General features: G+C 47.1%; 1 long non-coding RNA gene across 2 annotated transcripts in view; it reads right to left on the bottom strand.

Annotated features, from left to right (window-relative positions):
- The window catches only part of LOC130277347 (uncharacterized), a 111,144-nt gene that overhangs the window by 75,086 nt on the left and 11,325 nt on the right, over positions 1-24,733 (bottom strand). For both annotated transcript variants that reach the window (XR_008845434.1, XR_008845433.1), the window contains exon 2: positions 2,395-2,590. This is a non-coding gene — a long non-coding RNA (uncharacterized LOC130277347). The remainder of the gene's footprint in view (positions 1-2,394; positions 2,591-24,733) is intronic.

Raw genomic sequence — 24,733 nt, 5'->3', positions numbered from 1 at the left:
TTTGTTACTTTGGTCCCAGCTCTCTGCATGTCATTCACTAGGTCCCCCCGTGTGCTTCTGGCATTTTTGCTCACTGTTCTTGTGATCATTTTGACACCACGGGGTGAGATCTTGCTTGGAGCCCCAGATCGAGGGAGATTATCAGTGGTCTTGTATGTCTTCCATTTTCAAATAATTGCTCCCACAGTTGATGTCTTCACACAAAGCTGCTTGCCTATTGCAGATCCAGTCTTCCCAGCCTGGTGCAGGTCTACAAGTTTGTTTCTGGTGTCCTTCGACAGCTCTTTGGTCTTGGCCATAGTGGAGTTTGGAGTGTGACTGTTTGAGGCTGTGGATAGGTGTCTTACACTGATAAATTCAAACAGGTGCCATTAATATAGGTAACAAGTGGAGGACAGAGGAGACTCTTAAAGAAGAAGTTAAAGGTCTGTGAGCCAGAAATCTTGCTTGTTTGTAGGTGACCAAATACTTATTTTCCACCATAATTTGCAAATAAATTCCTTAAAAATCAGACAATGTGATTTTATGGATTTTTTTTCTCATTCTGTCTCTCATAGTTGAGCTATACCTATGATAAATATTACAGGCCTCTCAACTTTTTAAGTGGGAGAACTTGCACAGTTGGTGGCTAACTAAATACTTTTTTGCCCACTGTATGTGTGTGTGTATATATATATATATATATATATATATATATATACACACACACACACACACACACACACACACACACATTATAATCTCTTACCGCCCTTCGTTACTGTCTGTCCATCTTTCTTTCTAGTCTGTTTCTAGGGATCACGTGATTGCCCCCTAGGGATGGGACTAATATAAGGATACAGTACAGACAGTAACTAGAAGCAGTGTGACTGGAAACTTAAGAAAAAGGGCATGTTAAAAAACATTAAGTGTTAACACAGCCACCATACACTTTATGGGTGCTTTTCTTTGTTGGGGAGAGCTCCCAAAACGTACAAACATTTTTTCCTTTTTTTTTTCCTACTAGATACCCATATACTGTGGACTATGTCAGATTTAAGCACTAGTTCAATGACTGACATTTTATTTACATAAAATGGGTAACAAGGGGTGTGCATGAGTATTTATTGTAATAAAGATTTTTACATGCTTAGAAGTGGAAGCTGTCTGATCAATGACATGCATTGCTAAGCTGAGGATTACCCTTAATATTACCCACCACCATCAGGGGTACTGTCAGGCCTGATGTGACAAAAAAAAAAGGTGATCCTTGCCTGGGCGCTGGCAGGTTTGCATTATGTAGGCTAGGGTGGGCCAAAATAAATGGCCTTTGCCATACTGGTAACATCAGGCTGCTGCTTGTTTGTATCTAACTGATTATAGAAAAAAGGGGACCCCATTTTTTTTATTTGTTCATTTATGTATTTAGGGTTACCTCATTTTTCCAGATTAAGTCAGATACAAATAAAGCAGCAGCAGCCTTACCATATTTAACACAAAAGGCATGTTAAAAGCAAATAGAGTGAACAGGGTCTCAATCTCATTCTCCCCCTTCTTGCTCTTCACTGTTCATGTTCATCTGTAGCTCAACTTTAGGGGCCATCACATGATCCCTAGAGGCAATGGCTACAGAAGAAGGTGAACAGACAGGAATGAGGTGTGGTAAGAGCTGTCCTTAAGCGCAGTATACAGTAAACAGCCATCTACATAGATGGCTGTTTACTATATAGCCCCAAAGTGCCTTACTAGTGATGCTCAGCATCACCAATTAACTCCTTCCCTGCTGGGCCAGTATCAAACAAGCAAGCGATCTACATAGATTACTGGTTACTGTATGGCCTCCAAAGATTTAAGTAGCGATGAACAGCATAGTTAGCTAACTCATTCCTGCCCCCCAGTGCAGCCCTGTACAGAGCAGGGACTCCTGTCATTAGAGTGACGGGAGTCCCGCTCTTGCATAGTATACAGTGGTGCTATAGAGGGATACATACTACAGCCAGCTGACTGGAGTGGCCTCTGCGTAAAAGTGTGCAATTGTTGCTGATGTCACAAATCATACACCCAATTAACTTTTGTGCACCAATGAAACCTTGTCCCCCAAAACACACCCATAACACATCCTACTACCGCGTGTGGTGCAAAAAGGCATATGTAAAGTCGCATCAAACATACAGCATGCATAAGATACCCCTGACCTAAAAAGTGCATCAAATGACCTGGCGCACAGGCTTTGATACATGGCCGCCATTGTTTTAGACTTCAGCAGACCTGCAAAAATTGCATAAAAAATATAAAAATTGTAAGAGCTTAACTGTGTAAATAAGACATATGGATGCAACTGTTGCAGAAGTCACAGCACTCCTCTCCAAGGCCCCCCCCCCAACCCGTATGCAATGCATCTTTTATAATCCCTACCAGTGTAGCAGCGGAGATCCTGTCGGTGGATTCTGAATACTTGCACTTGTCTGGATTATGTCTTGAGGCAGTGACTTCTGAGACACACTGCACTTATTGTCTTAACTGTATGTTTCCATTCTATGGCGGTCGCAGACCTCTGAGCAGTCATTTTGCTGCGGTGCACAGGCAGATACTTGTGAGAGAGCCGTTTGACCTGTTCAAGATATAAATACATTCATCTTAAGAGGGTTTTTTTTTATTTCTTGAGAGAGTCTTTTCAGAGTAAAGCGATGAAGTACTTCAGGGTGCAGTATATTATGGCTGCGGCTTGTTCTCTTGTTTGTGCACAGTGCCAGCGTGATTGTAAAAAAAAAAAAAAAAAAAAGGCCATACTGTACGCTAAGTGTTGGCTCTGCCCGCTAGAACTGAAACGCTAGATAACTAGCCCATAATTTTCAGCCGGTGCAAAAACAAGATTACAGAGTCGGTAATGCACGAGTTCACTCTCGACATGTCATAATGATTCATGTGGGAAGCCAAAAAAATTGAACATTTGAATTTGCATCAAAATGACATTTCTTGATCTGAACCGGTGTTTATTAATATTTACAATAGGTGGCAATTTTCTTTGAGGCTGTTTCAGTCGACGCGGACAGAATACATATCAGTTTCCTACATTTATTCAGTTATAATTAATATGAACATCAATAGGGGGGGTCCATAGCGTTCTGAAAAGGCACAAGAAACCTAACACTAAATTACAGAGTACTACTGACACCAGCCATCCCACAGTGTATGTATATATATATATATATATATATATATATATATATATATATACGCAATATATTCCATAAGTAAGTCCACCCCTCACATTTTTGAAAATATTGTCTTTATCTTTCTATGTGACACCACTGAAGAAATGACACTCTGCTGCAATGTAAAGTAGTGAGAGCACAGCATGTATGACAGTGTTTAAAGGGGTACTCCGGTGGAAAGCATTTTTTTTTTAATTAACTGGTGACAGAAAGTTAAACAGATTTGTAAATTACTTCTATTTAAAAATCTTAACCCTTCCAGTACTTATCAGCTGCTATATGCTCCACAGGAAGTTCTTTTCTTTTTGAATTTCCTTTCTGTCTGACCACAGTGCTTTCTGCTGACACCTCTGTCCATGTCAGGAACTGTCCAGAGTAGGAACAAATACCCCTAGCAAACCTATCCTGCTCTGGACAGTTTCTGACATTAACAGAGGTGTCAGCAGAGAGCACTGTGGTCTGATAGAAAATAAATTCAAAAAGAAAAGAACTTCCTGTGGCTCATACAGAAGCTGATAAATACTGGAAGGATTAAGATTTTTTAATAGAAGTCATTTACAAATCTGTTTAACTTTCTGGCACCGGTTTATATTTAAAAAAAAACAAAAACATTTTCTATGGAGTACCTTTTTAATGTTGTGTCTCCTTAACATAATTCAACACACAGCCATTAATGTCTAAACCTTGGCAACAAAATGGAGTACACCACAAAGTTAAAATGTCCAAATTGGGCCCAATTTGCAATTTTTCCTCCCGCTGTCATGTGACTTGTTTGTGTTCCAAGGTTTCAGGTGTGAATGGTAATCAGGTGCCTTAAATTTAGTGTCAAGTTAAGTGCATGCGCTCAGCATCCTATCCAGAGGTTGTCTGTAGGAAATAGAAGTATGAGTGCTGTCAGCGTTACTGCAGAGTGTAGGGTGAGCCTGTCCATGATCAGTCCATATGCTGCACACTGCATCATATTGAACTGCATGGCTTGTCATCCAAGAAAGAAGCCGCCTCTAAAGATGATTCACAAGAAAGCCTGCAAACATTTTGCTGAAGACAAGCAGACTAAGGACATTGATTTCTGGAACAATTGCTTGTGGTGCAATAAGGCCAAGATAAACATATTTGGTTCAGTTGGTGTCAAGCTTGTGTGGTGACAACCAGGTGAGGAGTACAAAGACAAGTGTGTCTTGTCTACAGTCAAGCATGGTGGTGGAGTGTCATATTCTGGGCCTGCATAAGTGCTGCTGGAACTGGACAGCTTCAGTTCATTGAGGGTACTGTGAATTCCAACAAGGGCGGCAGGGCAGTATTCCAATGACCATAGCGAACCCAAACACATCTCCAAGACCTCCATTGCCTTGCTAAAGAAACAGTGTAAAGGAGCATCTGTGGAGCATACTAAAACAAAAGTATTAGAGCAAAAGGTATAAGATATCAACCAGCAGCCATATGGCTCTTCAGGGGACTGGGAAAGCTGGGTGGCATGCAAGCTGATTATTATAGTTGTTAGTTTTAGATCATTAGCAGAAACAGCACATGTAGGATCACAGAAAGAGCAGTGGCGGTCGCTGCACTCTATATCTGCTTGAAATATTTCCGTGTAGATATTCTGTAGTGTGAACATAGCCTAACATTCATACATTACTCAAAAACATATTGATGTGGCCAAGTTCTCATTTGGCCAACATATTTTCATCCTCACACGTATGTACGCTCAGCTTGAGCACACATTTTCAATCTGCCAATCACAGGCTGAGATTGGACAGCAGCAGCTTATTTCAAGAAATTAGGCATTGAAATTCAAGATGCCTGATCCTTCTTCCACAATATCCTTTGGAAAAACTTGTAAGGTCCCTATACACATGAACTGGTCCCACCAGAATCAATGGGTAACGGGTTTAAACAACTTTTCACAAATGCATATTAGGTCCTTATAGATATACGATATAAAAAAAAAAGTGTAAACATCCCCCCAGAGACAGCACCAATTCTTCTTACGGCACATATAATCATCTCTTTTGTCGTTTCAGTCTAGAAGGTTTTGTATGTTTTATTCATTCCCCCGCATCACCTTTTCACATCAACATTTCTTATGGGATTTGAATTGCAAGGGAGAAAAATGAGTTTTTATCTTTGTAGCAAAGAAAAGATGTCATTCAACACGTGACCCCTACAGATTGACAATAGGTTGAGCCTCGGCAGTGTTAAATGAAAATTTACTTTGCACCCTTTGTGCTCTGATCACCTGTCTGCACCTTTTTTGCTGGACCAACAACGGCTGCACAATGCAACTTGACTGTCTGTACTGTTCACACCCACATACAATGTACTCTTCTGAAATCGCTTCTGTAAAAAAACAGGAACAACATCTCGCACGACACACAATAGACACAATCATATATTATATGTTTCAGGGACAAACCTGCGTCGCCGCCGTGTACTTACCCTACTGCATTAACATGAATACAGCGCTAGGACTTGATGCTATTTTTTTGAATAGGAGGATAGTTAAAGAAAGAGCTGAATAAACCATCAGAAACTTTTTTTGAAACTTAATGTATCGTATATTATTCTGTATGTCTGTGGGTAAAAGGGTTTACATTGTGAGCCACTGATCTGTAAATGTAGTGAAGGACGCACCAGAGTGAATTGTGTTTTCTGGTTTCATGTAAAGCTTAATTGTTGTTTTATGAAGAGGTTGACACATTTATCATAGGCTTTGGGTCTCAGTTTCTCATCATGATCATGAGATGTGCTTGGTGTCAGGGACTGAGACAATTCAGAGGTAATCACTGCTGAGCAGAGGCAGAACAGGTAACTATGGGACTTTATAAGACTAACTTGTAATTGAGCCCGAATCCACCATGGTCACCTTAAGTAGAAGGTTAAGAACACGAAAAGCTTTGATTATGTAGTCTCACTAATGCACAGGAATAATGTACACAGCGATGTCACAGTACTGGAATAATACACACAGTGATGCCACAGTACTGGAATAATACACACAGTGATATCACAGTAGAGATAATACACACAGTGATGCCACAGTACAGGGATAATACACACAGTAATGTCACAGTACAGGGATAATACACAGTGATGTCACAGTACAGGGATAATACACAGTGATGCCACAGTACAGGAATAAGACACAGTGATGTCACAGTACAGGGATAATACACAGTGATGCCACAGTATAAGGATAAATAGACACAGTGATGTCACAGTACCGAGATAATACACACAGTGATGCCACAGTACAGGGATAATACACACAGTGATGCCACAGTACAGGGATAATACACACAGTGATGTCACAGTACAGGGATAACACACACAGTGATGTCACAGTAAAGGGATAACACACACAGTGATGTCACAGTACAGGGATAATACACACAGTGATGTTACAGTCCAGGGATAATACACAGTGATGTCACAGTCCAGGGATAATACACAGTGATGTCACAGTACAGGAATAAGACACAGTGATGTCACAGTACAGGGATAATACACAGTGATGCCACAGTATAAGGATAAATAGACACAGTGATGTCACAGTACCGAGATAATACACACAGTGATGCCACAGTACAGGGATAATACACACAGTGATGCCACAGTACAGGGATAATACACACAGTGATGTCACAGTACAGGGATAATACACACAGTGATGTCACAGTACAGGGATAATACACACAGTGATGCCACAGTACAGGCATAATACACAATGATGTCACAGAACAGGGATAATACACACAGTGATGTCACAGTACAGGGATAATACACAGTGATGTCACAGTACAGAGATAATACACAGTGATGTCACAGTACAGAGATAATACACACAGTGATGTCACAGTACAGGCATAATACACAGTAATGTCACAGTACAGGCATAATACACACAGCAATGTCACAGCATAAGGATAAATAGACACAGTGATGTCATAGTACTGTATAACACATAATGCCTGTGAATTCCACATGGCAAATCTGCAGCAATTTACAGACTGATGCAAGTGGATGAGATTTTCAAAACTCCATCTATAAGCATGGGAAAGATCATGCACAGAATTCAGAGAATGTTGCAAACTTTTATTTCTGCAGCATAGGTTGTTGCAGAAATCCTGCAGAGTTCACCCTTTGTATTGTGGAGCATCTGCGCACCTGAATGTGCACCAGGACTTATTTTCTTAAGAAAAGGTTTATACCTCAGTATTATATTGTGTTTTAATTATGCTTTATACATGATTCTGAGAAGTCTGGTCATAACACTTTGTAGACCTTTGGCCAGAAGGTGGCGCTGTTTCTTTTTCTGGCTATTGACAGATTATACCGATTATGACTTCCCCTTGAGGAAGAGTGAATCCATCTCATCAGAGGCTTGTTCTGAAAAATGAATTGATAGTGGAAATAAAACATACTGCTATTATGTACAGTAAATCGCCACTATCCACGGATATTACACTAATACTGATTCTGATTTATTTCCTCCTCTCACAGGGTAAAGGCAATAAATATATTTAGCTGCCTTCATTTATCCTGCCGTCTATTAAGGAGACATGAGGCCCTGTCATAAAGATGATCATTTCTACCTTCACAGAAGATTAAGATCACAATGGTTGACTCTGCAAGTCCATTAATGATTTCTGGAAAACTGTAAAGTATTATTAATAGGAGTCCTGTTAAAATTCTATGGTTTTCATTAGCGTCTGGACGGTGGCCATGTGCAGATCTCCCCACGTGGGATTTAATTATCTCAAGCATGAGGTTCAGTTGTAAAGTTTTCTTTCTTTGGGGGGGGGGGGGGGGGGGGGTTGCGGAATGGGAACATTCCGGCAAATATTTTTTTCTCTTATTTTATGGTATTTTTTAATAGAGGAAAATGTCAAGATTACTGTGTTACAGGGGGGGGGGGGGGGGGGTTGATTAATTAATATTGGTAAGATTGTATCACAGAGTCAGAAATTTGACAGCTGTGAAGAACTGAGATGGTAAGGCTCCAAAGTGCAGGACACTACAGTCAGTAGAAATGCACTTTAAAAAACAAACAAACAACGTAGTAGAAGCAATGCATTTACCATTACTTATCTTCTCCAGTTCTGATACCAAAAATCCATTGTTTTGTGCATCTGTAATTATGTCCTGCCACCAGGTTGAGCAGTTGCTTAGTATTACAATTCGAAGAATATAAAGCTTCTTTTAGCAGCTACTCCTCCCTGCCTCTTTACCTCACACCGCACTCCTGTCAATTCCCCGCTCAGAGCTGCTGCAGAACATTTCAGTGCATAGCAGACTATTGTTCTGCAGTCAGCTGCTGTATTAGTTCCCAGTCTGCTCCTCTGCCTGAAAGCATGCTGTAAACACAGCCATGCCTCCTGGGACCGCAGAGGATGATGTGTTATTTCAGGAGAGAGGGGAGCTGAGGAGCTGCTGAGACAACACAAGGACAATAAGAGGATAACACAAGTTTCTGTCAGGAGAAAGAGAGGAGCCAGGGAAACTGGTGAGACAACAGGCACTGACAAGGAGAGGACTATACATCTTCCTGTCAGGAGAGGGGGAGAAGCCGGGGAGCTGCTGAGACAACACCACACTGAAAAGGAGAGAACTACACAACATCCTGTTAGGGAGGAAATCATGAAAAAACATGCTACATACAGTATAGTTTGTTGCAACACTATACTAGTAAGTTATATATCTTATACTATTTAAATACAATTTTCTGACACTGGAATACCCCCTTAATTCAACGTCAAATATTGAGAACAGAATTAAAAGGAGTTTTTTATGCTTACCGTAAAATCTCTCTCGAAGGATCCATTGGGGGACACTGACCATGGGTGTATGCTGCTGTCTCTAGGAGGTGTGACACTATGGCAAAAAAAAAGTCGGCTCCTCCCAGCAGGATATACCCGCCTCCAGGCCCTGAGCTAATTAGTTTTAGTGCCAGAGCAATAGGAGAAGACCGACAGGTCAAGGAAAAAACACAGACTGTCCGAGAAAAAGAAGAAAAACATAACTGAATACACCTTCGGACAGAGAACCAAGGGAAACCCAAAAAAGGGCGGGAGCTGTGTCCCCCCCCAATGGATCCTTCGAGAAAAAGATTTTACGGTAAGCATTAAAAAAAATCTCCTTTTCTCTATCGGCTCCATTGGGGGACACAGACCATGGTACGTACCAAAGCTGTCCCTTGGGTGGGTAAGGAATCAGACATTTGGACGGTTGGACCACTACCGCCTGCAACATCCTACGGCCCAGAGTAGCATCTGGGATCTTCCCTTGCAGCGGTAACGCCGAAATAGCTGACCGGATCCACCGAAAAATGGTGGCTGTAAAAGAAAGTTGTCCATTACGACGACCTTCCGGAAAAACAAAAAAGGGAGTCAGGCTGCCGAAAGGAAAGAGAGACTGAGATACGTCCTAACAGCCCTCACCACAACAGGTTGTGGAACAAACGCTTCCAGGGACGAGAAAGGGACGGACAAAAGGACGGTAGGACGATCTCCCCATTGAGTGAAAACGTCAAAACCATCTCAGGTAAGAAAGACAGACCTGGACGGAAAACAACTTGTCCTGGTATACAACCAGGAAGGGAGATGGCAGGAGAGAGCTACCAGCTCTGACACCCTCCAAACAGAGGTAAGAGCAATAAGGAACGCCACCTTCCGGGGAAGGAGGCAAAGAAAAAAGTCCCCAAGAAGTACAAAAGGGGGCGCCTTGCAGGGCACCTAAGATCAAGAATAAGTCCCAAGGGAAGAAGGAGACTGAGAAGGACGGACAGGTTGTGCCACTCCCCGAACAAGGGTTCAGACATGATAATTGAACGCCAGAGGATGTTGAAGAAAAGAACAGAAAGGGCCAAATATTTGACCCTTAAGGGAGCTGAAAGCCAACCCTTGGGCCAGCCCCGACTGGAAGGGAAAGGGGTCGGGAAAATAAAACCACGGCCGGAAAAAAAGGCTGAGTTTCACACCAACAAAAAGAAGACCGCCAGGTATGGTGGTAAATCTTGCAGAGGAAGGCTTGTGAGCCCTCAGCATGGTGCAAACCACTTGGGAAGAGAAACCGCAGGTCCTTAGAACCGCGGCCTCAACCATCACGCTGTTAAAGCCAGAGGCGGTAAATAGAGAAAGCGCCGCGTTAAGTCGTTCAAGAACCTGACCACGATGACATACCACGCCCGCCGAGGCCAGGCTGGGCCATGAGAATGGCGGGAACGCCCTACTGTGAATTTCCTGTGGACAACGAAAAGAAGTTGAGGAAACAGACAAGGTAGGGCAAAGCTCGACCAAGAGAGAGGAACGCTTCGGTTGTTGCGGGACAAGCAGAGGTCCACGCCAGGAGGCCTCAGGGGTTGCAGATCACTGTAAACACCCCCGGATGTGGGGATCACTCACCTTGGACGACTGAGGACCAGTCGAGAAGACCACATCTCAGGGCGAACGGAATGAAAAAAGCAGATATGGCTGGAAACCTGAGTTCCGCCCAGAAGGGAATTTCCCAAGAAGCAAGCAGAGAAAAAATTGCCCTAGGCCCCAACATGTTGAAGGGGAAAAGGGCTACTCGGGGAACCAAAGCCCCAGACCGGCCGGTCCCTGAAAACACCTCCCCAGCCCGACAGCCTGGCAGGGAGGGACAGGAAGGAGCGCCCCTGAAAAAAAACAGGGGGGGGTGGGAAACAAAGCCACCATAAGAGGGACCGACAAGACTGTAGAGAGAGAACGATCTTGCGGGGGGCAAGAGACAATGGAGACCTGTCCCATGTCCAAATTCACCAGATGAAGAGGAGGTCGGTGATGAAACTGGGCAAATGGCATGGCCTCCACGGCCACCAACAACAACCCAGGACATCCATGCAAAAGCGAATGGAAACCAGAGCAGGGTGCCGAAGTCATCGGACTCTTGATAAGAGTCAGCCAATTGTTCGGCGGAATCGAAAGCGGGCAGAGGCCGCGTCAAACTGGAGCCCCAGGAGAGCGGTTGGACTTGTCCCGAGTGACCATCCGACCGAAGTGAGACAAGGTCTGGAGGTTGAGTTTACCACTCTCCAGGATCTGGGCCCTGGCTGGAGCTCTGATCAGGAGGTCGTCCAAGTAAGGAATCACGGAAACCACCGTTGTCCATAAAAGGGCCATCACAGGCGCCAGGACTTTGGTAAGGGTTCGCGGAGAGGTGGCCAGACTGAAATGGAGAGCCACAATAGAAAATGACCGTCCAGAACTGCAAAGTGGAGGTACCGCTGATGATCGGGAAACCATGGGATATGGAGGCAGGCATTCTTGATGTCCGCCGAGGAAGAAAACTCCCCTTGAACCACGGACGCCAGCACTGAACTGAGAGACTCCATTTCTCATGTGATGAGAAAGCAGAAGATGCTGGCCAAGATACTTGAGAACCAAGAATGGGTGAACAAAAAATGCCTTTCTTGGAGACCACATAGAGGTTGGAATAAACCTCAAAACGTTCCCCAGAAGGAACCAAGACAATTACTCCCTGGACAAAAAGGAGTTGGTCCAGACAGAAGAGTAAGAGGCGACCAACCACCCGAGCAAGGTCGGCGGGTGGGGGCGACCCTTCAGGCTAAGGAAGGTCTACGGGTGCCTGATGGGGCCGCAAAACGGCCGAAACGGATAGCCGACCTCCGGGAGGAACGGGTCCGGAAGGAGGGAACCCTCTTCCTGTGAAGGCGCCTGGCTGGACCCTTTGTTGGTACCAAAAGTCAGCAGAACCGGAAGGCGGAGGACTTCCGACAGAAAAGCGGTTATGTGAGCCTTATCCAGAGGAATAAAGAACTCCTTTCCGCCTGGCGCCTCACTTCCTGAAGGTGGGGTCGAGATGCCATGCTCGAAGCCACATGGTGGTTACCAGGTAGCTTGCAGCAAAGGCAGCACAGTGATTGCACATGGAAGCAGAACACAGAAAATTTCCAGCTGAAAAGCGTCGGAGAGCTAGATTAAATAAATCCTATGGAGGGATCTTGAAGACTACCCTGGCGGAGTTGGGAGACCCTACTGAAAGGGCTTTTGACACCCAGGCAGAAACAAAAACAGGAAGAACCTTCTGTTTCAAAGGCAAAGTTTGCCAAAGTCTCCACCTTTATGTCTCCGTGAAGGCAGCCGCATCAGCTAACTGCCGGGTAGTCGCCATAGAGGGACCGGTGGATCCACAGTTGCAGAGAAGGTCCACCGAGCAACGAGGTCCTTGGCGAAGGGATACCGCGCTTGAACCTTCTTTGTGTCCTGAAACTTCTTGTCAGGGTGCCACCAGGCGGATACCAGCAGGGCGTAAAATTCAGCGTGAGAGCTGAAAGTCTTGGGTGCCGGTCGGGCACAAAGAAAGGAGACTTCTGGAGCCACGCCCGAAGTTCCTGGGTCCTTTAGATGGAAGGTTTCTCTTATGGCCGAAACCAATGAGTTCACCACATCAGGCATATCCATGCGGTCTACTGAGTCAGAGGCCAAATCAGAAACCTCATCCACAAGTTCTCCAAGTGAATGGGAAACAAGGTGAGGCAGCCCTGGAATAGGTTGGGCACGATGAAAGGAAACTTCTGGAGCCACGTCCGAAGTTCCTGGGTCTTCTAGATGGAAGGTGTCTCTTATGGCCGAAAACAATGAGTGCACCGTGTCAGCCATATCCATGAGAGCTGAAAATCTTAGGTGCCGGTCGGGCACGATGAAAGGATACTTCTGGAGCCACGTCCGAAGTTCCTGGGTCCTTAAGATGGAAGGTGTCTCTTATGGCCGAAACCAATGAGTACACCACATTAGGTATATCTGTGCAGTCCTCTGAGTCAGATGCCGAATCGGAAACCTCATTCACAAGTTTTCCAGGTGAATGGGAACGAGTGGAGGCAGCCCTGGAGGGGAGGGGGACGGGACACCGACCGGGTACGCGGTTCTGGAAAGCCAGAGCGGCGACCACGGAAGCGTCCTCTGAGGGAGCGACGTTTGTACAAGTGGAGCAGCGGGTGAGTCCTATGAGGGGAGCGCCCAGGGAATGAGTCAGAGAATACATCCCTATCACGCTTGTGAGAGCGGTGATATAGAGTGAAGGGAAGCGGGTCCCTCTGGAGGGCCGGCGTAGGGCGGACCTCTCCCAGGCGGATACCCAAGCCAAGTCGGATATAGACTTGGCGAGGGATAGATATAGCAGGGGAAGCAGTGGTGCTGGTGGAACATGAACCAAGCATTGTAAGAATTGCGGCCTCTGCAAAAACAATAGGTGACCAGGGCCGCTAGAAGGATCCCCGCGGCCATGAGTGGGCCAGACAAGGGCCCGCGGCCAGTGAAATAAAATGCTATAATGGATAAGGTGACTTAAACAGGACTTGAGCCTGTAACTTTATGACTGTGTTATGAATAAAGCTGAAGAGCTCTGCAGCACAGAAGCAGGGCTCATAATAACGAAACCCTGCACTCTTAGAAAAAAACACAGCTAGCTGCGGGTGGGCGGAGCCAAGTTTCGACCTCGCTCGCGGCCGAAGTATATGTTCGGCTGATAATGGAGCCAGCTCCCAGCACATGTGCGCATGACAGGGGGAGGGAGAGGACGAGCTCCCCTCCAGCAGCCGTACGCTTCCGACAGGGACAATGGATATGCGGCCGATAATGGCACCAGCTCCCAGCCCCGAGCACATTTGCGCATGAGAGGGGGAGGGAGCGGGCGAGCCCCCCGCCAGCAGCCGCGATAATGGCGGCCGATAAAAGCGCCCGTTCTTTCTCCCAGCCCCGAGCGCATGTGCGCATGACAGGGGGAGGGAGCGGGTGAGCTCCCCGCCAGCAGCAGTATGCTGCCGACAGGGACGCAATATGCGGCCAATAATAACGTCCGCTCCCAGCCCCGAATGATGACAAGGGGAGGTAGTGGGTGAGCACCCCACCAGCAGCCTCACGCTGCCGACAGGGACACATGGCGGACGCGATATGCGGACACTGAGCCGCGCGCCTGTATAACATTACAGTGAAACACATTTCCCTCGCAACTTTCAGACTGTTCCACACCACTGCTATAAAATGGGAGACATTCGTCCCCCACCCCAGAATAAAGGAACCCCATAAGAGGAGGAACATGGTTCCTCAAGCCAGGCCCCATACAGACTACCAAGAGTGGGCCAAAATAGGGGGTCTCCAGAGGCTGAACGTCCCTACCTGGAAGAAAAAGGGGAAAAAATACTCACCTCAGTCAGAAGACTTATCTCACGAAGTCTTCCTATGAAGTCTTCAGCCAGCTTTTATCACCTGCATCATGCCGGGCTACCATGTGCAAGCGAGGTGAGCAGGGAGATAGGGTGACCCGCACCCATGAGGTACAAACCCAGGCGCTGACCGTTGGCGAGAGGGGGTGAACAGCGCATATACGCAATGCCTGTGCCCCCTTACTCGCAATGGGGAAACAGTGAGCCGCAGTTCCCGAGTCCCCACCTGAAAACAGGAAAGAAAAGGGAGATAAAAATCTAAACGTCCTTAACTTACAAAACAAAAAACATGAGACCAGTTCTGGAGAACTCCAGACCATGTCTACCTGAGCTTAAAACTGATTAGCTCAGGGCCTGGAGGCGGGTATATCCTGCTGGGAGGAGCCGACTTTTTTATTGCCATGGTGTCACACCTCCTAGAGACAGCAGCATACATCCATGGTCAGTGTCCCCCCAATGTAGCTGATAGAGAAAGTTTTTTTTTTTTCACCAAACAACACTCATCTATCTGCAGAACAGGTAATAAGTGCATGACTGGTGTGTCTGTGTGTGTGTTTGGGTGGTCCATCTTCTCTGGTCCCCACTAGAGATGAGCGAAATTACAGTGATTCTATTCATCACGAACTTCTCAGTTGCTGACTTTAGCCTGCATAAATTAGTTCAGCTTTCAGGTGCTCCGGTGGGTTGGAGACACTCTCCTAGGACTGTATCCACCTTTTCCAGCCACCGGAGCACCTGAAAGCTGAACTAATTTATGCTAATTTATGCAGGATAAAGTCGGAAAACGCCTAGCCGAGAAGTTTGTGACGAATCGAATTACTGTAACTTCGCTCATTTCTAGTCCCCACCTAATCATGAGTATAGGGTGTCTTGTTTTCCCCCTGTTTGAGTAGAGTGCCAGTTAGACATGCACTCAAGTATTGATCCATCATGCTTAGTAATGTTGCGCCTCTATTCATTGTATAACGTGTTTCCCTTAAAGATGAATCCTGCAGTCCAGGGTTGATAGAATTGACAGTAATATTTAAAAAAAAAAAAAAAAACACAATTTCTCTATTTTTCGAAGCAAAGGATTTGACAAAGATTTGCGCCTTAGACAAGTTCCCATGCTTTTCCTATTATGTTCTTTGGCAGAAGAGGCCTCTAGATAAGATATGTGTCAAGCTGCTCCGTGTCAGATGCTCATATAAAGCTCCATCCTCTCTATAAATGCTTTGCAAAGGGCTCCAGTAATTCTAGACAAAAAAAATATTAAAGGGATATCCCTAGAGGTCCCATCAGTGTAAGCACAGCTATCTGATGCTGTTCACAAAATATTATATATAAACTTTGTTTTTTATCCTGTACTGTATCAGACTAACACTGTATCTGAAAATAAAATTCAGTACTGTTTATCCTGCGCATCCTGGTTCATAATTAGAATGACAGCATTGATGGAGTATAAGGCTAAAGTGAGCAGAGAAGATTTAAGGGGGTACTCCAGTGGAAAAAGGAGATTTTTTAACACTTACCGTAAAATCTCTCTCTCGAAGGATCCATTGGGGGACACAGACCGTGGGGTGTATGCTGCTGTCTCTAGGAGGTGTGACAATATGGTAATAAAAAAAAGTCGGCTCCTCCCAGCAGGATATACCCGCCTTCAGGCCCTGAGCTAATCAGTTTAAGTTCCAGAGCAATAGGAGGAGACCAACAGGTCAAAGAAAAACCCAAAACGGTCCGAGAACCAGAAGAAAAAACATAACTGAACACACCCTCGGACAGAGAACCAAAAGGAAATCCCAAAAAGGGCGGGAGCTGTGTCCTCCAATGGATCCTTCGAGAAAGAGATTTTACAGTAAGTGTTAAAAAATCTCCTTTTCTCTATCGGCTCCATTGGGGGACACAGACCGTGGGACGTACCAAAGCAGTCCCTTGGGTGGGCAGATAAGCAGTCAGGCAGATGGCCGATCCACTGCCGCCTGCAACACTTTACGACCCAGACTAGCATCAGCCGATGCGAAAGTATGAACTCTGTAAAACCTCGAGAAAGTGTGCAAAGACGACCAGGTAGCCACCTTGCAAATCTGCGAGGCCGAGGCTCTATTCTGGAGGGACCAGGATGCCCCAACAGAACGGGTAGAATGAGCCATAACCCTGAAAGGAGGAATCTTCCCCTTACATCGATAGGCTTTCGAAACGGCGGACCAAATCCACCGAGAAATGGTGGCCTTGGAAGCAGGTTGTCCCTTGTGACGACCTTCCGTAAGGACGAAAAAGGAATCACATTGACGAAACGAAGAAGTGATGGAGAGATAAGACCGAACAGCCCGAACTACATCCAGCTTGTGTAGTAAGCGCTCCTTAGGATGAGAAGGGGCAGGGCAAAAAGGACTGGAGGACAATGTCCTCATTGAGATGAAAGGCCGAAACCACCTTAGGCAAAAAGGAAGGATCTGGCCGTTAAACAACCTTGTCCTGGTGGATCACCAGAAACGGAGAACGGCAGGAAAGAGCTGCCAATTCCGACACCCTCCGGATGGAGGTGATAGCAACAAGAAACGCCACTTTCCAAGAAAGGAGGCGGAGAGACACCTCTCTAAGGGGCTCAAAGGGTGCACCCTGGAGGGCACTCAGAACCAAATTCAAGTCCCAAGGGGGAGAGGGTGACCGATAAGGAGGAACAGCGTGCGCCACTCCTTGAAGGAAGGTCGCTGGAAAAGAACAGCAAGGGTCAAAACCTGACCTTTAAGTGAACTGAGAGACAACCCCAGTTCCAACCCCGACTGCAAAAAAGGAGAGAAGACGGGGAACTGAGAAGGTTACCGGGGAGAAGTCCTGAGCTTCACACCAATGAAAATAAGACCGCCAAGAACGGTGGTAAATTCTTGTGGAGGAGGGCTTACGAGCCCTGAGCATGGTGTGAATGACTTGGGAAGAGAACCTGCGGGCCCTCAAAACCGCAGTCTCAACCGCCATGCCGTCAAATGCAGCGACTGTAAATTGGGGTGGCAAAGAGGACCCTGAGAGAGCAGGTCCGGACGGAGCGGAAGGCGCAGTGGAGCGTCGTCCAGGAGCCTGACTACGTCGGCGTATCACGACCTTCGGGGCCACCAGAATGGCGGGGACGTCCTCTGCTTTGAGCTTCCTCAGCACCCTGGGAAGGAGCGGAAGGGGAGGGAACAGATGGGCGGGGTTTGCCCTACCCTAAGGAATCACTAGGGCGTCCACGGCCAGAGCCTGAGGGTGCCGGGACTTGGACACAAAAGGATGGATCTTCCGATTGTGCCGGGAAGCGAAGAGGTCCACGTCCGGAATGCCCCAGAGGTCGCAAAGTTGCGCAAAGACCTTTGGATGTAGAGACCACTCGCCGGGGTCGGGTGATGACCGACTGAGGAAGTCCGCTTCCCAGTTGAGCACTCCCGGAATGTGAATCGCCGAAATGGCCGGAACCTTGCTTTCCGCCCAGGTGAGAATCTTGGTCACCTCGGCCATGGCTGCCGAGCTGCGAGTGCCGCCCTGTCGATTTATGTACGCCACGGCCGTAGCATTGTCCGACTGGACACGGACAGGACGGGACTGAAGACGGGACTCCCAATGAAGAAGAATCGCCCGTAATTCCAATATGTTTATCGGAAGAAGGGTCTCTCGGGGAGACCAGAGTCCCTGAACTGTCCAATCCGTGAACACGCCGCCCCAGCCCGACAGGCTGGCATCTGTTGTAAGAACCTGCCAGTGAAGGGGAAGAAATGACCGCCCTTGGAGAAGAAGGGGGGAGCGGAGCCACCAGAGCTGAGACTGACGGACCCTGCGAGGGACAACAATCTGACGATCGAGGGACAGAGGAGACCTGTTCCATCAAGAGAGAATTGCCAGTTGAAGGGGGCGGTAATGAAACTGGGCAAAGGGTACGGCCTCCATAGTTGCCACCATCCGACCCAGGACTTCCATACAAGTGCGGATGGAGACTGAGACCTGGGTCTGAAGGGAGCGGACCCCTGACAGAAGCGCCAGACGTTAGTCCGGCAGGAGACAAATTCGGGCAGAGGCCGTGTCGAATCGAAGTCCCAGGAAGGTTAGAGACTGGGTAGGACGGAGGACTGACTTGTCCCGATTGACCATCCAGCCGAAGCGATCCAGAGTGTGGAGGGTGACATCCAGATTCTCCAGAGTCTGGGCTCTGGTTGGAGCCTTGATGAGATGGTCGTCCAGGTAGGGTATCACCGAGATTCCCCTCGACCGTAACAGGCCCATCAATGGCGCAAGGATCTTTGTAAAGACCCGAGGAGCCGTGGCTAGACCAAAGGAGAGGGCTACAAATTGAAAGTGCCCCTCCGGAACCGCAAAGCGGAGGTACCGATGATGGCCTGGAAATATTGGCACATGGAGGAAGGCATCCTTGATGTCCACCGATGAAAGGAACTCCCTTGTTCCAGGGACGCTACACCACCGAACGGAGAGATTCCATTCGGAAGTGGCAGATAAGAAGGTGACGGTTGAGATGCTTGAGGTCTAGGATTGGTCGCACAGAACCGTCCTTCTTGGGGACCACAAAGATTTGAATAGAAACCCTGAAACCGTTCCCCTGGAGGAATGGGAACCATAACCCCCTGGCGAAGCAGAGACTGGAGAGCCGCTCGAAAGTGCTTCACCAGAGGAGGAGACCGGGGGGCCCGGGATCGAAGAAAGCGATCCCTCGGAAAGGAGGCGAATTAGATTTGGTAACCGTTGGACACCACGTCCCTGACCCAAGAGTCCTTAATGAGTGAGGTCCAGATGTCTCGAAAAAGTAAGAGACGACCTCCCACCCGAGAAGAAACCGCGGGTGGGGGCCTCACTTCATGCAGAAGTGGGTTTGCGGTTGCCTGATTTGGGCGCAAAACGGCTGGACCAGTTGGAGTCCGACTTCCAAGACGGGCGCGCCCGAAACGAGGGAGCCTTCTTGTCCCGCGAGGGCGCCTGCCCGGACCCTTTGCTGGAGCCAGAGGTCCGAAAGGAGAAGGACTTCCTTTGGGAAGTAGGGCGAGCCTTATTTTGAGGTAACGAGGAACTCTTACCTCCCGTTGCTTCAGAGATAATCTCATTAAGGAGTTTGCCAAAAATACGGCCACCCGTAAAAGGAAGCTCAGTGAGAGACCTTTTGGAAGCGGCATCCGCATTCCAAGCTTTAAGCCACATAGAGCGGTGGAGAGCCGCTAGGTGAACCACAGCAAAGGCAGAACAACGGGCTGACTGCATGGAAGCTGCGCACAGGAAGTCCCCAGCTCTAGAGCATTGGAGAGCCATAGCAGATAGATCCTCTGGGGGGGATCCCGCTAAGATATCCTGATGGAGCTTTTGGCACCACTCCGACAGAGCCTTGGACACCCATGTCGAGGCGAAGATGGGAAGCAGAGAAGAGCCAGCTGCTTCAGAGGCAAACTTCGCTAAGGATTCTACCTTCTTGTCCGTGGGATCCTTGAAGGCAGCGGCATCTGCCAGAGGCAGTGTAGTCGCCTTAGAGATCCGGGAGATTGGCGGATCCACTGATGGAGGGGAAACCACCTTAGTGACAAAGTCCTTGTCAAATGGATAACGTTCTTGAATCGACTTGATTCCCGGGAACCTCTTGTCTGGATGTTTCCATGCAGATTCCAGAATGTCGTCAAAGTCAGTGTGAGAGCTGAACTCCTGGAGTGACATCCGAAGATCCTGGGTCCTCCAAGTGAAAGGTGTCTCTTATGGCTGTCCCCAATGAGTTCACCGTTGCAATTGAGTCCGAGCGGTCCTCTGAGTCAGATGCCGGCTCGGAAGCCTCGTCCACCAGGAGAATGTGAACGAGTAGAGGCAGTCCTGGAGGGGGGCTACCCTGACCGGGTATGCGGCTCTGGCGTGGCACAGCGGTGACTCCGAGAACGTCCTCAGGAGGAGCGACGTTTGTGCCCAGATGACAGAGGGGGGGGGGCAGGAACCACGAGGGGAACGCTCACGTCTATCTGAAGACTCAATGGAAGAGTCAGACGAGGTACCCCTAGTACGCTTATGAGAGCGCGAAGTATGTGGAGACGAGGAGCGGGCCCTCTCAGAGGCCCTGAGCAGGGAAGACCCCTTCAAGGCGGACATCACTTCCTGGGAGGCCTCAGCCACCGAACGGGAGACTTGGGTCAAGTCAGCCATATACTGGGTTAGGGAAGAAACCCAGGCTGGTGGAGCGGCTGAATCCACCGGAACCGAAAGGGCATCAGGGGGTACCAGGGGGTCTGGGGGAGCAGTGGAGCAGGCAGGGCAAGTGGGCTCAGTAGAGCCAGACATTTTGGTACTACAGTGCTTACAGACAAAATAAGTCACTTACATTCCAGGTTTCTGTTTAGAGGGAGGAACAGCTCTGGGTACGGACATTATGAGAAAAAGAGAGGAACTTTTTCACCATAGTCTGTGCCCGGCAGCTGCAGTGAGGAGAACGGCTCCGTGCAGCTAGTGTGAGAAACAGGCCAGCCAATAGTAGAGGTGGGCGTGCCTGCAGCAGAGGCACTAACTAATTGGCCCCCCTCTGACTGAAAATCGTGCCCACGGCACTGATTGGAGGCTATTTCGTGCCTCAGAGGAGCTCCGAAAGCCCTGTGGGCGGAGCTAAAGACAAGCCGAGAAGAAACTAATGGTGCCCGCTCCTTGTCCCGAGCGCACATGTCAGTTGCATATGCGCTCGGGGAAACAGAGCGGGCGGCCAATACGCCGACAGAGGCTGCTGGAGAAAGCAAAAGTAAGCCGGCGCTGAGAGCGCCTGGCCCGTACCAGCGCCACAGCTGTCAGCCGAATATAAGGCGCTGCAGTCTAGTCCCAGTAACACACACACCCAGTGAAAAAACATAAAGTACATGCCCCCTCAGGTGCCAATGCTCCCCCAGAATAAAGTCCAGAATAAAAGTCCATCTCCAGTAAGCCAGCCTCATAACATGAAAAGGTGGGCCAAAAACAGGGGGTCTCCAGAGGTTGCAAGTCCGCACCTGAGAAGAAATGGGGGGGAAGTACTTACCTCAGTCAGAAGAACTTACCTAATGGAGTCTTCAGTGAAGTCTTCAGTCAGCTTTAGTTACCTACATCACGCCTGGCTGCTATGCGCGAGCGAGGCGAGCAGGGAAAATAGGGGGCCCGGACCCATGAGGTACCAACCCAGGCGCTGACCGTTGGCGAGGGGGGGTGAACAGCGCATATACGCAATGTCTGTGTCCCCTTACTCGCAATGGGGAAATAGGGAACCGGAGTCCCTGAGTCCCCACCTGAAAACAGAAAAGAAAAAGGAATAAAAAAACTAAGACGTCCCTATACTAGGAAAACAAAAAATCAGAAGACCTGGTCTGGAGAATTCCAGACCATGTCCACCTCCTTCAGACACTAAGCTTAAACTGATTAGCTCAGGGCCTGAAGGCGGGTATATCCTGCGGGGAGGAGCCGACTTTTTTTTATTACCATAGTGTCACACCTCCTAGAGACAGCAGCATACACCCCACAGTCTGTGTCCCCCAATGGAGCCGATAGAAAAACAATATTTTTAAAAATCAACTGGTGCCAGAAAGTTATACATTTTTGTGAATTACTTCTATTTCCAAATCTTAATCCTTCCACTACTTATCAGCTGCTGTATGCTCAACAGGAAGTTCTTTTCCTTTTGAATTTCTGACCACAGTGCTATCTGCTGTCACCTCTGTCCATGTCAGGAACTGTCAAGAGCAGGAGAGGTTTGCTATGGGGATTTGCTCCTGCTCTGGAGAGTTCCGCAGTCAGTCAGCAGAGAGCACTGTGGTCAGACAAAAAAGAAATTCAAAAAGAAAAGAACTTCCTGTGGAGCATCCAGCAGCAGATAAGTACTGGAAGGATTAAGATTTTTACAAACCTGTTTAACTTACTGGCACCAGTTGATAAAAAAAAAAAAAAACAACAAAAAAAATAAAAAAGGGTTTCCACCGGAGTACCCCTTTAACACTCCTGATACTATGTTATGTGTTTTAGTAATCAACCAGCATCATTTACCTCTGCAGGGACTAGGGATCGACCGATAGATTTTTTTAGGGCCGATACCGATAATCAGTGGCCTTTCAGGCCGATAGCTTATACCGATTTTCCGGTATAAGTTATCGGCTATTTAGCACCCCCCCCCCACCCTTAAGGGACGCCGCTGCAGATCATAGATTTAAAGTGGGAGCTTTAAATCAATGAACTGCAGTGGCTTTTGCGGTGCCAGAGACCGCCGCCGCCACCCGCTTCTCTCCCCCTGCCTGTCCTGGGGTCCCCCTGAGTCCTACCATCGCCACCGCACCACCCCACACCCCCCACGCACCGCCCCATTGCCTCCCCCATTCCCGGTTTTACCTGTTCCCGGGGTCCGCGCTACTTCTGGCTCCGGCGGAGCCCTCCTGAGCTGTCACTGTGCACGCTGACGTCGCGTTGAGGACGTCACTCGTCATTGCGCAGTGCACAGTGTAACACAGGATGCTGCAGGAGCCAGAAGTAGCGCGGACTCCGGTAATTATAAAACCGGGGATGGGGGAGACAATGGTGCAGCGGCGGTCTCTGGCCGGGGCGGTGCAGTGGTGGGGGGTGCAGTGGGGCATTATCGGCAAGGTAATTGCCGATACTGATAACGTCCAAAATCGTGAATATCAGCCGATAATATCGGCCAAACCGATAATCGGTCGATCCCTAGCAGGGACTAACACTGGGTTCATAACTTCATCATAGGTTCTGTAAAAAATACTGGTTCCAAACAGAGCAGAATGTTGTGCTATTTTGTCCACTGAAAAGGCGGTCACTGTGATACAAACCCAACAGACCCCATTAAAGTCAATGGGTTTCATAGGGTGCAGTTGGCGTCTGGCATGCAGCGGTGCCCCCAGCGCCATTTTTTTGTTGTTCTGCTACAATGATGGAGCAGAACACTGAAAAAAAAAAAAAAAACAATGCAGTCTAACCAGAAATGGTTAAAGATAATATTAAGAAAGGTTTAGGACTGATTTCTAGGTCATTACTTTGCGGTGACTTCATTTTTCAGTGGTTTGTGCTGCAGCGAATTACAGACATCACTGTGTTACATTATTATTAAATAAAACTTGTAAAATGTATCGTTTCTACAATCAGTGAGATTCTGCCGACACAGGAGTGTTTCCTCCCGACTGAAAATTGACAGCTCTGTGATCACTTTCCATGTAATGAGAATGACTCTTGTTCTCAATAAAGAATGTATTAACCTAGCGCAAATGTCCTGATCTGCAGAGAGTTTTTACATTTCATTTAAAATAATTAGCATTTTCCTATTCAGCCATGTGGCTCCGGTACAGCTGGTGGTGTAAATGAGAAATATCTTATGCTATCATTTCTTTCTAATTGCAGTATAGCAATGTGAGGCTGGGTTATATTGTAGGCCCTGCTAGATATTCTCAATATCCAACCACTGATCCCACAAACTTGAGTCACTGAGGGTGATTTACTAAGAGTGCAGTGTAGATTTCTGTGTGGTTCCCCCCCTCCTGACAGGCATTTTTCCATTTTATTTATTTTACTAATGTGGCACTTTACCATACTTGAAAAAAAAAAAAAAAATAAAAAATAAATAAAAAAGACTTTTTTTTTTTAACTACTACTCAACTACTCTGGGCTGTCAGGTTTTTAAGAGCTCAAATCCAAGACATTCTATGTGGGAACATTAGTAGATTTGTTGGGATTCTTCTCCTGTCAGGGACACACCCCTTTTCTTTAGAGGAACTTTCCTTTTTTCCTGGAGGTTTTATGAGTAAAGCGGAGAGTTGGTTGTGTTTTTTGGGGGGATTTTTCAGATGCAAAATCTGGCGCACGAAACATGCAACATAATTAATGTAATGTATGTACACAGTGACCTCACCAGCAGAATAGTGATTACAGCTCTGGAGTATAATACAGGATATAACTCAGGATCAGTACAGGATAAGTAATGTAATGTATGTACACAGTGACCTCACCAGCAGAATAGTGAGTACAGCTCTGGAGTATAATACAGAATATAACTCAGAATCAGTACAGGATAAGTAATGTAATGTTTGTACACAGTGACCTCACCAGCAGAATAGTGAGTACAGCTCTGGAGTATAATACAGGATATAACTCAGGATCAGTACAGGATAAGTAATGTAACTCAACTGTTTGTGTGTATTAATTTATATAATACGTGTAAAATACTGTTCAGAGGGACATAGACTTTGTGCACTGGGCTGCACTTTCTAAATTGCAATAGTTTCAGTAGTAACTCTTGCGCTAAAACTTTAGTCATTGGAAATGCATTTAACTACTAGAAAATGAAGTTGAGATTTTCGAGCAACATTTGTATGACAAATAAATATGAAAGTTACATCCTAGT

This window comes from Hyla sarda, chromosome 6 (assembly GCF_029499605.1).
Source record: "Hyla sarda isolate aHylSar1 chromosome 6, aHylSar1.hap1, whole genome shotgun sequence".
NCBI classification, from domain to species: Eukaryota; Metazoa; Chordata; class Amphibia; order Anura; family Hylidae; genus Hyla; species Hyla sarda.
Note: the sequence above shows the minus strand (reverse complement) of the source record. Positions and strands in the feature narration are given on the sequence as shown.